We start from the raw sequence: 15,873 nt of genomic DNA on the forward strand, positions 1-15,873 counted from the left end.
AACCTTCAGACTTAATACTTAGCACAGTTCCTGGCATTTATAGGTGTTTAATAATATCCAGTGTCCATTAATTGACTGATTGATTGACTAGGTCCACTACAAAGTTAGCCTGCCTAATGTCAACTGCATTCTCACTGGAGTGTAGCAATCCCATCATTCACTCTCAAGATATTCCCTATTCATTTACCACAAAGGCTTTTCCAAACCTTTTCTTCTATCCTGAAGACTCACATGGCCCCCTTCTACTTTCTTAGCTGACAAACTCCCTTCATACTACAATGAAAAAAAGGAAGGCCCTCTCTTCTCCTTCCTCCTCTCACATCTCCCTGATATCATCTCTCACCATTTGCTTCTCCACTCTAGTCTCTGATAATGATGTGGCCCTTCTCCTTGTCAAAACCAATTCTTCCACACGTGCCTTGATTTTTTTCCCCTGCCTATCTTCTCTAGCAGAATTCCCCCATTATCGTCCCTATTCTCCCTCTAACCTTGACCCTTTCCTAGTCTGTGGATTGATTTCTTGCTGTCTACAAACAGGTCTCTTCTATCCCTAAAACAGGAAACTCTCACTACCTCCTATCATTGGATAGCAATCATCCTACAAATTTTCTCCAGGCAAAAAGAAGGCCTTTCCTTCTACCAGACCCAGAAGCATTAAGGAATAAAAACTACCTTGCAGACTATTCACCAATGAAGAAGCCCAGTAGGCTGCTCTTCCTAGCATGCTCCATAGCCATGCTGGGCAGACAGTTGGGATCTATCAGACAAAGCAGCGCCAGCCCATTGAAAGGAGAGTGTGTAAACCTCATAAAGTCAAACCAAAGAAGGGTTGACAACCCTAGAATCATAGTATCATAGTATTTAGAGCTGGAAGAGACCTTAGAGATCATCTAGTCTAATCAGCTCATTTTATACATGAGCAAACTGAGGCACAGAGAAGGTCACAGAACTAGTTAAATGGTAAAGCTGAGATTCAAATTCGTATTCCACTTGTAGGACCCATAGAACTATTAGCAACCACTCATATTTTCAATTAAGTTCACAAAATATTTCTTCCTTCCACCCCTTTCCAAGAATACCATGAGGTAGGCAGTACCCTATATCCGTTAAGCGACTACAGACTGCTAATTTACTATTCAAAATGTCTCTCCCACTCATTTTATGTTCGCCATTGCCACCCACCCCTTCAAGCCTTCCTCACTTGGATTGTTCTAGCAGGCTTCTTATAGTTCTCTCTGAATTTTCTCTACTTCCAAACTGTTCTGTCCTTTGTGCTTTGCAGAATGTACCAAGCAAATTTCCTTTCTTAAAACTCCTTTAATTTTTATTACCGTTATAGTATCCATTTCTTTCATGTGTGCAAAGCACTTTCATCACATATGAAGTAAATAATGAAGGAACAATTACTCCCAATGATCAGATGAGGGGATAAAGGCTCAAAATAGTGAAATGACTTGTCCAGAGCCATCTGGGTCCAGTGGCAAGATGACTGGGCAATTGGAGATGGTCCTAGATGCCGTGAAAAACCTCGCCCTTTTTAAGTTTACTTCTTAGGATTCAGTTTGACTTGAAACAACGCCCAATCAGTGATTGTGGTACCTGATCACTTTGGGCCTCCATAGCTGTTTCTGTAACATGGATATTGAGCTACCATGGTTAAGGCCCTTTCTAGCTCTGTTTAAAAGTAAACAAATCAATAAATTGATAGATTAATTAGGAGATTAATAGACAGATGGCCTCTAAAAGCACTTTGGATTCCTGTTGCCATGTCCATTTTATTTTGGCAGAATGGGGTGTACATGGGAACACAATGAGATCTGGGTAAGAAGGATTGGCTAGACACTGTGCTACATCTCCCTGTTTCTTCTTGGAGAAAATAACAACAATAATAAACCTAAGTACACACACACACACACACACACACACATACACACACACATATATATGTACACTCATATATGTGTGTGTGTATGAATATATTTGTATATATATATATATATATATGTGTGTGTGTGTGTGTGTGTGTGTGTATGTGTATAGAATGTATAAAAGTAAAAGGATCATTGTTGTGTTACTACACATTTGTAGTCTGCCTCTTTGGACAAAAATTTCCTGAGGGTCAGAGATTGTTCCCTTCCGTCTGTGTATCCCCAGCATTCAATCAATTCCCGACACCTAGTAAACACTTAATAAATAATTGATTGGTCTTAGAATTCCAGAATCTCAGAGCAGGGAAGGACTTCAGAAGGCAAATACTTCAACTGTACCTAAGCAGAATCTTGTCCACCACTTCCCCTCCAAACATAGATCCCCAACAACTGAAGTTTGAAGATTTTCAAGAAGGAACACATTAACTCTGTCCTTTCCACTTTAGGAGAACTCAATTAAGAAAATATTTTCTAAACATATGCATGGACAATTTTTCAACATTTTTTCAACAATTTTTCAAGGGTTAATCCCTTTCAACATTAAAACCTTGTGTTCCAATTTTTCTCCCCCTTGCCCTTACCCCTGCTCCTAGATGAAATATATATAAAACTAAAAAAAATTTTTTTAAAAATTAAAAGCAAATAAATTTCTTTTTGGAAAAAAAAAGAAAATGTTTTCTTATATTGAATCTAAATCTGATTTTCTATTATTTCTCCTCATTATTCCTAGTCCTGCTCCTAGACATGTTTATAGATCATCGCTCTAGAAGTGAAAGAAACTAAGATAACTGTATAAATATGTATACATATATTGGATTTAACATATATTTTAACCTGTTTAACATATATTGGATTACTTGCCATCTGGGAGAGAGGATGGGAGGAAGGAGGGGAAATTGGAACACAAGGTTTTGCAAGGGTCAATGTTGAAAAATTATCCATGCATATGTTTTGAAAATAAAAAGCTTTAATAAGAAGTGGAAGGGACTTCAGAAGCCTCTCATGGCTACCCGTTCCCACATCTCTCAGCTGAGAACCTTGTCTATCACATCCCACTGAAAAAATCAAGGCTCTGAGAGTTTCCTCTTCTGCCCTTTTCTTCACCTCATGTTGCTCAAGGTCACTTTCTGCTAATTCCATGTTAAACTTTGATTATCAGGATTCCTTGTTGCAAATTCTATCAAGTCCAAACTTCGTAGTCTGGCATCAAGGACATCCCCAGTATTGTTCTCCTCTTAACTGTCCATCTGTATTTCCCATTCTCACCAAATATATTTTTATTGCACTTATAATGGACACCACATCACAAGAAGAAGGACTTTTCTTTTTAGCCTGTCTCATGAAAAGAGATAGCTCCTCTCCTGGCCAAGCAAATCTCTCTTCATGGATTAGCGATCCCGATCAATTCGATAAACCTCTACTAAGCACCCTCATTTTTCTCTATCTCCTGGAGGCATCTATAACTGATGCCTCCATTTCCTTTCCTCCCAGTCTCTTCTTAACTTTCTGCAGACTCTTTTCTCATTTCATTCTTCACCTGGAGCTGTTCCCTCTGTAGTTCTCAATGATCTTTTCATTTTCAAATCTAATAGTCCTTTCTCAAAACTTTCCCTTTTTGCCCTCTCCACAGTTTTTGACCCTGTCCATTTTCTCTTTGATACTCTCTTCTCTCTAGATTTTTGTGACATTGTTCTCTCCTGGTTCTCTTCTAACCTGTCTGATTGTACCTTCTCAGGCTCCTTTGCTGGATTTCATCCAGGTTATGCTGCTCATTGTGGGCATCTCCCAGAGTTCTGTCCTAGGCCTCCTGGCTTCTCTTCTTGTTTCCTTCCACATTATTCCATTTGTGATCTCCTCATCTCCCATAGGTTAACTTCTGTGCAGTTCATTGTTGGATCTGTTTGCCCAACCCTAACCTCTTCATTTCAAGTCTAATATTTGCCTATTGGATATCTCGAACTTGAAGTCTCATCTTAAATCCAGTATGTCCAAAACCAAGCTCATTGTCTTTGTTCTCAAACTAACTACCTTTCCTAACTTCCTTTTTTCCTAGAGAGAGTATACCTATTTTCCAAGTTCCCCAGGCTCACAATGTAGGTGAAATCCTCAGTTCCTCACTAATTCTCAACCCCTGTATCAAATCTGTTACCATGTTCTATCGTTTTTCGCTTTACGATATCTCACACATATCCCTTCCTCTCTCACCTGGCACTGATACTGGCCCTGATCCCTTCCTCACCATTGTCCTGTTCCAATAACCTGCTGGGGGGTCTCCCTGTCTCAAGTGTATCCCCATTCTAATCCATCCTCAACTCGGCTTGTTCTTCCTGATAAAATAGATCTGATTGTGTCACAAATACCACCCTTCTCCACATTATTCAATCAACTCCACCGCTTACTAATAATACATATGGGATCAAATGTCCCATCCTGTTTATCTTTTAAGGCCCTCCACGACCTGTCCCCTTCCAACCTTTCTATTCATTGTACAACTCTCTCTTCCACTCCAACCAGCACATGTGTTGTGCTCCAATGGCGTTGACCTCCCTTCTGTTCCTCCTATAAGACACTCCATCTCCCTGACTGAGAATTGTCACTGTCCTGGCACAGGGATTCTCTCCCTCCTTACCTCTGTTTCCTGGCTTCCCTGGCTTCTTTTGATTCCCAGCTACAGTCTTCTCTTTATGAAGTTTTTCCTAGTCCTCCTTCCTTTTATGATTATCTCCAGGCTGCCCTGTATAGATCGTCTTCTTTACAAAGTTGTTTTATCTCTTATTTCTCCCATTAGACTATGAGCTTCTTGAGGACAGAGACTTTTTGTTTTGTTTTGTTTTGCTTTTCTTTGTATCCCCAGGATTTAACAGTGTCTGATATATAGTAGGTATATAAATGCTTGGTTTTTTTTTTTGTTTTTTTTTTTGTTTTGTTTTGTTTTTTTGCTTGTTGACTTGTTGAGGAAACTGAGGTCCAGAAAGAGCACATTGATCCACTTAAGGTTATACAAAGGATTCTAATTCTAATGCAGAAGGGACCTCAGAGGCCTTACAGGCTAAGTTTCTCATTTTACTGAGGAAACAGGTTCAGAGCTGTTTAATTTTGTTGGTGCTGTAGGTAGGTGTGGTACTTAACACTCAACTCAGTTTGAACTTCCCAATAACCCTATGAATTAGAAAGGACAAGGCTTAGAGTCCCCATTTTATGGGTGGGGAAAACTGAGCCTCTGAGATTTCACTGGAATGTGGCCTTGAGACTATTCACAGAATTACAGAATTGGTGAGTTGGAAGGGACTTTGGCAAGCATCTAGGCTCTTTACCCCTACCATAAAAAAGCTATATTCCCGTAAAATTTAGCCTGCTTTGATGCATTGGCTCCAGACCACATCTCTACAGTTTCATTGGCAAAAAGGGGCCCACCAATATAGACTCAGTTTCTAGGCTTTATTCAGTCCCATTCAACAAGACATTCTTTTTTGCCTATAGTATGTCAAGAATGGAGACCATGAGATCTTACATTTAGAGCCTTTACAGATAAATTTTACGTTTAGATACATCTTACATTTAGAGATTTAATCCCTTCTTTTCACAGAAAAAGAAACTGAAGCACAGAGAGCTTAAGGAACTTACTCAGGGTCATACAACCATCAAGTTAAGATCAAGGATTTGAACCTAGATTTTCCCAACTCCAGATCCAGTGTCCTTTCCACAAAACCACATTGCTTCTCAATGAAAGAATAAAGATATCCTGATGATGCTTGCAATCTGCTGAAGGAAACCACATCTAAAGGGCTCTTATTGACTTTTTGACACACATAAATAAACAATCAAACAATAAGAATTTGTTAAGTACTTACATGCTGGAGATACAAAAGGGAAGGAATTAACATTTATGTCACACCTATATACCAGGGCCTATGCTAAGCACTTTATAAATATGACTTTATTTGATCTTCACAATGCCCTACCAAGTAGGTGATGTTATTATCTTTATTTTATAGTTGAAGAAACTAAAACAGACAGAAAGGTTGTGACTTATCATACAGCTAATAGGTCGTGGAAGGTAGAATTGAACTCAGATTTTCCAGGCCCAGCCTTGCATCTTCTAAGCTGCCTCAGCAGTCCCTACTCTCTAGAAGCTTACATTCTGGGGAGGATTCTGGGAAGATGATAGAATAGGTCAGTAAATTTCAAGCTCTCCAGATATCCCCCACAAACAGAATACATTTGTGCCTCGGGGCACAAATGATCCCAGGTCCTGGAAATATATATACCAGCAATAAAAAGAACTAGGGCTTTGGCCAGAAATATCATATCCAGAAAAATTATCCATAATAATGAATGGGAAAAAGATGGACAATCAACAAACCTGCATAGTTTCAGGACTTTCACCCCAAACCGAACTCAATGGAAAATTGAGGCAATATCAAAGGATGAATTTCATGGAACTTAACATGAACAAATTGTTTTTTATGTGGAAATGCATACCATATGTTTAAGATTGACAGTAATTGGTTGGCTCAAAAGAAAGATTGGGGCAGAGTTGAGTATGATCTGACTTTAAAAAGCAAAACCACCTAGGAAAAGGTAAAAATAGTAATTATGTCATACAAATGAGGTGCAGAGGAAGACAAGACACAGAGGCTTTAGAGGGGGAAAGGAAAGCTGGTAGTTCTGAAAACCTGCTCACATTGGGAATTAAATAGGCAACACTATATACATATATATATATATATACATATATACACACACTATATGCATATATATAATACTATATACATATAATATATATACATATATATATAACACTATATATAGATACATACATACATATGTATGTATATATATGTATACACATACACACACACACACACACACACACACACACACATATATATATATATATATATATATATATATATATATATATATATATATATACATCAAAAGTGTGTAGTACCCTTCAAAATTTATAAAGAAATATGGGGGAGGGATTGGTAGAGGGAGAACCAAAGGGTGGGAAAAGAAGACAAGGGAGGGATCCATAGGTGGGGAGAGTTTAAGTGACAGCAAGGCAAGTTAAGGAGCAGAATTAAAGCAAAAAAGTTAGCAGAAAAAGGGAAAAAGAGGTATACACAAATACTACAAGGATCAGGAGAATTTACTAGAAAACAAAAGTATGGCTAGTAATTATTGATCTTAAACAAAGTGCAACTTAAAGATTCAATCTCGAGGGAAGTCTACATTATATGTCAGCCATATTAACATTGTTTTGGATGCATGTTTACATACGGGTAAATGTGTGCATCTATATATGTGTCTGAGTATATGTGATATGTATGCATATTGCTCTGGGTATGTGTATGTGTAGAGATATATGTATATGTGTGTGGGTATGAATGTATATGTATATCACATGTATACATATGTTTGTATTAGGTGGGGTACAGGGTGTATGTATACATATATATGTATGTATATGCCTATATATATCTATATACATATATCTGTCATTATTGTCTGCCTACTTAGGGGGAGTGGGGAGGATGAAAGGGAAAAAAATAAAGTAAAAAAGTGCCCATCAGAGAACAAAAGAACAACCCACAAGGAAGCAAAGATGGATGCTCATGAATGTAATTTCTTCTGCCATCTTTTCTTGAGCTGGTCATTTATTCTTATAGATTTTGAATCCTTCCTGATGTTCTTCTGGGCCCATGACAGTGCTTTGTTTTGTTTTAGTTTCCCTTCTCTGTCTTTCTTTTTTTTTTCTATCTTTTTAAATAAATAGAATTTTTTTTTAAAGGAAAGCTTACATTCTAGTCAAGGAGCCATCTAATAAATAACTCAGTATATACAGCATAGGAAGAGAGTAGATGAAAGATAGTTTCAGAAAGGAATTTGTTGTGAACACTGGAAAAAGTCTCTTTAAGTAGGTAGGATTTGAGTAAATACCAATTTTATAAAAAAAAAAAAAAAAAAAAAAAAAGCAAAATCAAAGTATTGCAGGGGTGGGGGCAGAACACTAACAGTTGGAATGGTTGTGGGGGATCAGAAAAGGCCTTTTGCCAAGAGATGTCCTGGAACTAAGTTTTAGAATAGCTGTAGAGGTCATGATGGCTTGAGATTAGGAACACAGAGTGAGGAAAGTGAACATCCTGCATAGGGAACAGTATGTAAACCACTTTGGCTGGGACATACAGTGCATGAGAGGGAGCAATATATTACAGTAACTGAGATACAGAATAATACATGATAAGTCTATCTGAGAGGAGCAAATGTGAGGTTGAAGGTGGGTCGCTTCTTCCTGGTAGATGTGCAGGGGAGCTTGACTGAGAAACTGGTACTCGGGCTTCTCTTTAAAAGATGAGTAGGCATTTGAATTTGATTCAAGAGACAATGGCAGCAGGAAAAGGGAAAGAGGATAGATGTGATTCTTCTTATTCTCAAAGCCCCCAACAACAGTGTGGTCTCCAGTTATATTATTTGAGGAAGGCCTGTGTGAGCAAATTTATTGGCTTTTATTACATAATTATTTTGTGTTTTCCTTCCTGGTTACCATCCAATCCAGTGGGCATTTTCCTCAAGGAGACGATTGCATCTGAGGAAAATAGAAGCATGTCAGTGTCCACAGAAGGACCTTGGCCCGATGTGGGAACCTCTCGGAGTCTCTTTGGAGTTTGGGAACAACACGAGTGACTTTTCTGAAGGGTTTCTGAAGTTTGTTTTTCCTAGTTCTGGATTCGTTCATCATTCCCTGCTAAGAGAAATCTGATGAGCACACAGCTCCAATAGAGTATTAGGGGTAGAATGGCCCTTGGAACAGAGGATGTCAAAAGCCCAAAGTACTCACTCTGACATGTATGAGCTATGTGACTGAACTTCTCTCAGCCTCAGTTTTCTCATCTGTGAAATAAAAGGGCTGGATTAGGTGACCTCGGAGATCATACGATCTAAATCTATGACCCTTTTATGTTATAAACACAGTATAATGATGTCAGAGATAGAAAGGATCTCAGAACAGGGAATGTCAAGGTTGGGAGGACCCTTAGGACACCAAATGTCAGAGCTCAGAGGGCCTTAGAATAGGGAAGGTCAGAGCGGGGGTGGGGGGCTTAAACACAGAATGTCAGAACTGGGGGGAGCCTTAAAATACAATGTCAGAGCTGAGAGGGCCCTTAGAACACAGAATGTCAAAGCTGGGAGGGGCCTTAAAACAGAGGATGGCAGAGCTGGTGGGGGGCTTTAGAACAGAGATTATCTGAGCTGGGAGAGGCTTTAGAATACAGAATGTCAGAACTGGGAAGAGCCTTCAGAACAGGGGATGTCAGAGCAGCGGGGAGCCTTAAAATAGAGAATGGCAGAAATGAGCGGGCCTTAGAACAGGGGATGTCAGAGTTAGGAGTGCCTTTATAACCAAAAAAGTCCCAAGGAAGAAAAACCTTAGAATCCACAATATGAGAAGGAAGTTAGAGGGAACAGGGATCATTGAGCACTTCTAAGTGGAACCTCACTTATACTTGAACACCTCTGGATCATTTCGTAAGCTCACCTCAGGAAAATGCCAGTGGTTTACAGAATTTCAGGAAAATCTAGGTATTTCTCTCCTTGTACTGTGTTCTGAGCATAAGCAACCTAAGTTCTGCTCTCCAGATTTTCTACCTTTCTTTAAGCAAAATCAGCAGCCAAGGGCCTGCCATGGAACAAAATCAGAATCCATTGCAAGGGTTATTTTTGGCAATACCACTAATTCCCAGCCCCAGGACCTCCTCATCCCTGTCCCTAGTGACCTCGTGTTCTTTCTCCCTCTCCCCTTCTTCTTTCAGAATAAGTTTAGCTTTCATATCTCTCCTTTGAAATATGAATATATGTCCTTTCCTCTGTAATAGATCTGGTTGGTCATAGATAGGATCATTGATTTAGTGTTGCTGAAAGGAATGTTAACAGCTAGTCTATCGAACCTCCTCATTTTATAGATGACAAAACTGAGGCCAGAGAGGTTAAAGGACTTGCCCAGGGTCACATAGCTAGTAAATTTTCGAATCTTCCTAATTCTATGTCCGGTGCTTCCATATTTAATACTTTTTACAGCCTCAGCTAGGTGGCACTCTGATAGACTCATCTTCCTAAGTTCAAAAGTGACCTCAGTGTGATCCTGGGCAAGTCATTTCACCCTATTTACCTCAGTTTTCTCCTCTGTAAAATGAGCTGGAAGAAAGAAATGGCAAACTATTCCAGTGTTTCTACCAAGAAACCCCCACATGAGTTCATGAAGAGTTGAACATGATTGAAATGGCTGAACAATAATAACAGCCTCTAGAATGAAGTGGGAATTTCAGATTTTGAAAAACCCCCAGAGGATATATAATATTATCCAACCCAGATTGATGGTCAGCTGGCTGTTTGTTGTCTGAAATCTGTTAGTGAGGGAAAAAGGATCACCTCCCAAGGCAGTCCAGTTTTCTTTAGATAGTGTGAATTGCCCAAATGCTTTCTTCACGTCAAACCCCAAATTGCCTCTCTATAACATCAATCTTTTTGCTCCTGGTTCCACTTTCTGAAGCCAAGTAGAACAAATCTAATTCTTGCTCTTCGTGACAGTCTTTCAGATTTGTGGAGGCTGTAAACAAGCTCCCCTTAAGTCTTCTCTTCTCCAAATGAAACATCCCCTGTTCCCTCAAACAGTCCTGACAGGGCAAGAACAAATCTTTTCATTAGCCCAATTGACTTTTAGATATTGTTTAGCTTATCAATGTCCTTCCTAGATCGTAATGACCAAAATGGGGCATAATATCCTAGGTGGTTTCCAAACAGAGCAAAACACAGAGGGACCACTGGCTACTTATTTCTGAAGACTTTGCCTCTCAATGAAAACCAAGATTATATTAGAATTCCTGTCTGTCATATCACACTGTCGACTCCTATTGAGCTTGCAGTCCCCTAATCTCGCCATATATATTTTTTTACCCAAATCATTCTCAACATTTTCTCTTTTCCTATACTTGTAAAGAAATATTTGTTTTTTTGTACCCATTTATCATCGTTGAATTTCATCTTTTCTTTTATTTGCCCCCAAATCTAAACTGTTGAGATCTTTTTGAATCCAGAATCCAATATGTTATGTATCCTTCCTAGCTGAAAATCAAATAAGAATGTCATATATACTTTTATCTAAGTCACTGATTAAAAATAAATTAAGTAGTATAAAATTAACCACAGATCCTTGCGGCACTCTATTGAAGACCTCTTTCTAAGTAAACATTGAATCATTAATGTTTGTTTTTTGAGTCCAACCATAATCATATTATATATATTATATATAATCATATTAGTTTACATCTCTCATCCATACACGCAAGCATATGCACACATGTACTTTTTTTTTTTTTTTGACTTTGTGAAATCTAGTTTATTATGGCAGCAACTTTCCAATGTGCGATCACAAGGGGGAAGTGGGTACAAGGTGAATGTGACTATTTTTTACATTTCTCTGTACCTTAAAGCTATTTGGTTTTAGCTAATTTTCTTTTTCTTTTTTTATTTTATAATTATAAATTTTTGATATGCATGAGTAATTTTTTTATAACATTATCCCTTGTATTCATTTTTTCCAAATTATCCCCTCCCTCCCTCTACTCCCTCCCCTAGATGACAGGCAATCCCATACATTTTACAGCACATGTACTTTTTGCACACACATATTTTTTCAGACAAATAACATGAGAACTTTGTTCAGATGTTTGCTAAAATCGAGATCAGCTTTGTCTATTACAGCAGCAGAGTATGCCACTGTGTGACTTTGGACTTCCCATTTCCTCCCTGTGAACTCTCATTCCTTATTTGTAAAATAACCCAAAAAGTCTCTCCAAGGATGCCATTGGTGCTCCCTTATTTGGAGGAAGGAGGATATTGGTGAGGGAAACACTGGTAAGGTAACTTGGTATGTACTAAAAATGTTCTCTCCACTACCATGCGGAGCACCAAATGATAGGGCAGCAGCTCACCACCCAGTTGGAGAGAGGCAGTCTGATCTAATGTGCTTGACCTGAAATACAGAGATCTGAGTTTAGCTCTAGGCTCTTTTCTTTGCTGCTTGTGTGAACTTAGGCAAATCACTGCCACTCTCTTGACCTCAGTTTCCTCATGTGTAAAATAGTAATAGTCTATGTCAAATTTATAATCACAAAAGCAAATGTTTTGCCTTCTCAAGATGAAGAATGGGAAGGAGAGAATTTGGAACTCAAAATTTATAAAAGACAAATATTAAAATTTGTTTTTGCATATAAAAAAGATGCATAGGATTCCTACCGATGAAGATTGTGAACTCTCTATGACCAATTGAAATCCAGAAATATAACTTGAACAAAAATCACATAATCTGTTGCTAAAAAATGAAAGAAAAAAATTCATGGCAAATCTTAAGATATTATTTCAATCAATCTATCTACCTATCAAAAAGCCCAGATTGAGCACTTATTATACACCAAGAAAGGTGCTAAGCTCTAGGAACAGATTTTGTAATAATGTTCATTTGTATGATTGGATTTAGTAATATCATTTTCAAGGCATCAAGGAAATAATAATAATAATTACACAATCCTTTAAATTTTGCAAAGCATTTTGAATACATCTTGATCATCTCAACAACACTATAAGAAAGGTGTTATTGAATATGTTCCTCTTTAGTGAATGAGGAAATTGAGGCTGGTAGAGATTACGTGGTTGACTCACAGTCACACAGCTAGTGAGTGTCAGAGACAGGATTAGAATGCAAGACTTACTGATTCTAAGTCCAGGACTTTACCCATCATATAGTGTGAAACCTCACAGGATGTTCACAGAGGGAGGATGCAAAAGACAATACCTGGACTCCCTATCTTTTGAGCCAGGGTTGCTTTGGAGTTGCCCAGATCCTCTTTTCTCTTCTACAGAGCCCTGGGATTCACCAAAATCATAGGTTCAAATCCAGGCAAGTCTGGGTCCAGCAGACTATCCTTCACTACCCCTCAAGAAAAAGTAATTGCATGCCTCGATTAATGTTACGCTTATTAGTACTAGAATACCATAATTAAAAGCATCCCATTCAGCAGACTCAAAACTCTCAACACATTTTGTTCATTTAACACATATAGAACATGCAAGACATGTATCACTTCAACAGTGGATTAATCCATTCACTAATCTCCCCCAAATCCCTCATCACTATGGCATTCTAAAGAAGTGACTTCCATCCTTTATGGAGATATAAGGATAGATTTACAGATACATCAGTCCTTTATTCTAGTTGCTGAGACTGGTTCTGGTAAAACAAAGTGGATTGTTGAGTATGCTTACTCCTTGCCAGGAGCGAAGGGTGGCCCTCATGCAGCCCAGGGAATTGCTGCATTGAGTGTGGCTCAGATGTGGATGTGATGTTAGACCCGGAAGCTGGATAGGCCATTAGATGTGACTAGATGGGAAGACTACAGTAATGCAAAAAACTATTCTTAAATTTCTGCCAAATGGAATACTGCTCCAGGAAGCTGGGAATGATTCCCTTCTAGAGTGTAACAATGGTAAAATTCTTGATGAGGCTTGTGGCCAGAGATAATCGAAGGAGTTCTGAAGGAAGTTGTGAAGCACAGATCAAATTTAAAGGTTGCGGTTACGGGTGCTACTTTAGATGCAGAGAAATTGCAGATTTATCCCTGGTCCCATGTTGATCCATATACGCTATATTGAGATTTTTTATACTCTAGAAGCAGAAAGCAGAGAGAAATTATCTCAAAGCAGCTACTGAAACTGTTAGAAATTCTCACATATATATGTACATATATATACACACAATATATAAAAGAGAAGGAACTAGATCTTTTTCTTCACAGACAAGAGGAAATTGATAAAGCCTGTAAGAGAATAAAATGTAAAGTTGCTAATTTAGGTCCAGAAACCGGTGACATTTAAATCACTTATCTGTATTCCATACTTCTATCTCAACAATAGAATTTTCGTGCCTCTCCTTCCAGAAAACCAAAATGGGGCAATCAGAGGACTAATAGTTCTGTCTACCAGTATTGCAGAGACATCTTTAACAATAGATGGTGAGTTTGTCAATGGCCCCAGATTTTCAAAACAAAAGGTATACAGTCATTGAATCAGAGGAGAGTCCCTTTTGGTGACAGCAATCAGCAAAGCTTCTGAAAAAGCTGGTTGGACTGGTTGAGCTGGTCATACCAGATCTGGAAAATGCTTCAGGCTTTGTACAGAGAAAGCCTAGAAAACTGAAATGCCGGGTAATATTTAGCTTGAAATTTTGAGATATAATTTGGGATCAGTGGTGTTACATTTGAAAAAAAACTTGATATTGAGGGCTTTGATGTTATGGATCCACCCGCTTCTGATGATAGACCTAGAACTTTGGAATTATCTACCTGCTTTAAATGATGGTGGAGACATGACTAAATTGGGATGTACGATGGCAAAATTTCCATTGGATCCACAGCTTGATAAAATGGACGTTGCGGGTAGTGACTCCAGCTATTCCAGTGAGGTTCTATTTATTACTGGTATGTTCCAGTGTTTTGTTCATTCCATAGAAAATAAGAAAACAACAGATGAAACCAAGATGAAGTTTGTCCACATAGATGGAGCTCATCCTACACTCCTGAACATTTACCACACTTTTAAACAAAACCATGAGTTGGTTCAGTGATGTTATGACAACTTCATTAACTACAGGTCCCCTACGTCTGTAGACAATGTACACTACCAGCTGTCATGAATCATGGACAGATTTAATTTGCCTCATAGAAAAGTACAGACTTCCCAAGCAGAGACTACCATTTTAATTTAAGAAAAGCTTGGGTAACTGGGTATTTTTTTTAAAAGTGGTGTTTTTGGAATGAAAAGGACATTACTTAACTATAAAGGACAATCAAATGGTGCAATTGCAACCTTCAAATGTTCTGGACCACAAGCCAGAATGGCCACTTTACAATGAATTTGTCCTTACAACAGATAATTATAATTGGACATGTACAGATATCAAACCAGAATGGTTGGCAAAAATTGTCACTCACCATTATGGTATGAACAATTTCTCACAGTGTGAAGCAAAGGCCCAGTTGTACCACATTATTGCCAAACCTTTAGTTCAAGAAATATTCACACTACTAAATTAAGTGCTTTGAATTGAGTTGTCACTCTAAAAGCTGGACTAGAAGTTCAAGTTGTGTTTCACATTGCTTCAATGGCCTTCATTTGAAAGCTTTTTAATTTTTCTGTACCAGAAATATTCCATCCTGATTTCATAAATTAAATATGTATGCCTCACTTCTGTGTTCACACTGTAGTTCATACGGGCAAAGCCAATCAATGTTTTGCAGTTTATTAAAAGTAGTTCTATATAGATGTAAATATATAGATGCAGATATAGATACATATGTGGATATATATGTTGTATATGTATATATATGGAAAAATGCTATAAGCATTTCTTTAGAAATTATTAAAAATGCTTCTCAGAAGCATTACATGAACTGATTTTGGGTAAACAGAGCAGAGCCAGAAAAACATTGTACACAGTAACAACAATATTGTGCAATGATCAACTATGATTGATTTAGTTCTTCTCAGCAATACAACGATCCGAGACAATTCCAAAGAACTCATGATGGAAAATACTATCTGCATCCAGAGAAAGAATTGATAAGAGTCTGCCTGCAGATTGAGGCACACTACTTTTACTTTCTTTGTTTTTTTTTCCTATGGTTTTTCCCTTTTATTCCATTTCTTCTTTCACAACATGACTAATGTGGAAATATGTTTAACCTGAACATACACATATAACCTATGTAAGGTTGTTTGCCATTTTGGGGAGGAAGGAGGGGAAGAAGTGAGGGAGAGAAATTTGGATCTCAAATTATTATAAAAATGAATGTTGAAAACTATCTTTATAAGGTTTTTCAAAGGTGAA

General features: G+C 38.0%; 1 pseudogene; it reads left to right on the top strand.

Annotated features, from left to right (window-relative positions):
- Window positions 1–15,079, top strand: part of LOC141549049 (ATP-dependent RNA helicase DHX15 pseudogene) — a 32,380-nt pseudogene extending 17,301 nt beyond the window's left edge.
- Window positions 15,080–15,873: the final 794 nt, after the last annotated feature.

Source organism: Sminthopsis crassicaudata, chromosome X (genome assembly GCF_048593235.1).
Source record: "Sminthopsis crassicaudata isolate SCR6 chromosome X, ASM4859323v1, whole genome shotgun sequence".
Classification (NCBI taxonomy): domain Eukaryota; kingdom Metazoa; phylum Chordata; class Mammalia; order Dasyuromorphia; family Dasyuridae; genus Sminthopsis; species Sminthopsis crassicaudata.